Source organism: Panicum virgatum, chromosome 8N (assembly GCF_016808335.1).
Source record: "Panicum virgatum strain AP13 chromosome 8N, P.virgatum_v5, whole genome shotgun sequence".
Lineage (NCBI taxonomy): Eukaryota > Viridiplantae > Streptophyta > Magnoliopsida > Poales > Poaceae > Panicum > Panicum virgatum.
The window spans coordinates 42,076,996-42,079,718 of record NC_053152.1 but is presented as its reverse complement, the minus strand read 5'-3'; positions in this window follow the sequence as shown (position 1 = coordinate 42,079,718).

The window sequence follows — 2,723 nt, the reverse complement described above, 5'->3', positions numbered from 1 at the left end:
AAATATTCGGAATCACAAATAACTTCACCATGAATGATTGTACATCACAAGATCACAACCGGGGCCCTACCTTGATCTTGATGATCCTAGCTCCAGAACTCCGACGTGGTCTTCCTTGCAAGGTTCCCAAGTCGGCTAGGGAAGCCCCTAGACAACTAGCACGACCCTCGGCTCTCCGAGAGGTGTCCTTCTATCTTCTCTGCTCCTTGGCATCATCTCCCGAATTGATCTCCGCGTGAACCATGGGGAGGGGTCTTTAAATAGCCTCAGGAAACCCTAGGTCAAAGGGGAGGCCGAACCGCCTCAAAAAGGGGCTGGGCCGGCCGGCCCAATGGACCCAGGGCGGCCGGCCTGGCCCATTTCTTCGCCGCCTCGTGTCCTCCTTTCTCCCCAAGTCTCCTGGAGTCTTCTAGAGTTTATGCCTTTCACGATTGCACCCCATCAGACGTCGTTATCTTCGAGATTTCTTCGAGGAAAAGGATAGGATGGAAAATCCTTCCTTAAATCTCTCTTTGCTTTGCTTAGCCCCGAAGTATCTTGATCTTATCTTGTGGGCTTTGTCCTTTGGGCTTCATTGGAGGGTGGATGTGCACGAACGGACCTCTAATCATCATGGCCTTCGGTCCTTTGTTCGGGCTTTGGCCTTCGTCTTTCTTCGTGTCATCGCGTAATCGTGGGCCTCGTCATTTCATGCTCCAAAATTGGTCAAAAACCTGCAAAAACGAAGTACCTCCAAAATATATGTGCAAATGCGAAAACGACCAATAATTGGGCCGAGGTTAGGATGGTTAGTGATTTTGATATTAAATTCATGCCATTATCAAAGTTAAACAGGGGATAAAATGGATACTTAAGGAGCGCCAACAACTAGCAAGTAGGGAATGAAAGACAGTGCTAATCAAACTCATACATGTGAGCCAAAAACATCCAAAGCATGTTATAAACATTGATTTTGCAATCTCATTATATCAAGAAATTTAATGCCAGGGGTTGAAACCTTATCATGCTTTACTTAGCAACGAGACCAAGCCTATGCCAAAGGCAATCAGAAGCTTAAGACACTCGTTTCAGTCATGCACAGTCTTGCCCGGGTTCTCACAAGTGCAAAGTGAGCTGTCCCGAAAGCTCGATCAGTGCGACAAGCAATCCCACCTGGATCTTTCCATTCCATTTCAAGCACAATTCAAGCAATTTTATCAATTTTAGATCATGTCAAGTATGAATTGCTGAACGAAAATCTACACTAGCATGAATGAGATAGCAAAGCATATCAACACGCCCTAGCATGCTAGTAGCCAAGACAGGGTGATCAAGTTTTCAAATTTTCAAATCAAAATAGCTTAACTCAGATGGTGTCATATACACAGTGGAGCAAGCTATTCATGATCACGTTTATAAACTCACACTAGCAAGCACTAGGAGATCATAGCAATGTATACAAGAATGCTAGTGCAAGTGAAGCAATGCAAAATGCATAAATGTACAATGCATATGCACAATGCAACTACCAAACCTAGAAAACTAAGAGAAGAACAAATAAACCCTACAAAGCTAACCAAAGAAAAGTCAGCGATCAAAAGGGGTAACAAACCCCAAGCTCCCCTCGCAAGCGAGCAAAGGTGTCCCGCTCAAGAGGTTTGGTTAGGATATCTGCGGTTTGCCTCTCTGAAGGGACATGGATCAAGTCTATGTGGCCTCTCTCATGATTGTCTCGCAGGAAGTGAAACCGGTTATCTATGTGTTTGGTTCTGGAGTGTAGGACAGGGTTCTTTGCAATGCTAATAGTGGACATGTTGTCTACAAAGATGGGAACCCTATCAAAACTCAGTCCAAAATCCTGCAAGGTTTGTTTCATTCAAAGTATCTGGGAGCAACAGCTAGCAGCAGCAACATACTCAGCTTCTGTGGAAGAAAGCGCAACGCTAGCCTGCTTGCAAGAGGACCAAGACACCAAAGATGTACCGAGAAATTGACAAGTGCCGGATGTCGACTTGCGATACAACCGACACCCACCGAAATCGGCATCAGAAAAGCCCACCAAAACCAGAGAAGAATCCGCAGAGTACCAGAGACCAAACTCAGGGGTGAATTTCAGATACCTGAAGATGCGTTTCACCACCTGCCTGTGGGAGGTGCGCGGCGAAGCCTGATACCGCGCACAGAGGCCGACGCCAAACTGAATGTCTGGTCGTGTCGCCGTCAGGTACAGGAGAGAGCCAATCATGCTCCTGTACTCCGTCTGGTCCACCGCCTCGCCATCCAAGTCCTCATCAAGTGCTGTCGAAGTGTTGATCGGAGTCGGCTGAGGTGACAAGTCACTCATGTCTAACTTCCGCAGCAAGTCTTGGTGTACTTGGCTTGATGGACGAACGTGCCCTGAGAAGTTTGCTTGATCTGCAGCCCGAGGAAGAACTGCAGCTCACCCATCATACTCATCTCGAACTCCCTAGACATCTGCTCAGAAAACTTGGAGACAAGAGCGTGAGAAGAGCCACCAAAGATAATATCATCCACATATATCTGAACTAATAGAAAATCATTGCCAGACCGCATAAGGAACAAAGTTTTATCCACACATCCCATTTTAAAGCCCTGAGCTAGCAAAAATGTTTTCAGTCTATCGTACCAAGCTCTAGGTGCCTGTTTCAAACCATAAAGTGTTTTCTGAAGTTTATAAACACGGTTTGGAAACTTGGGATTTTCAAAACTAGAGGGTTGTTTCA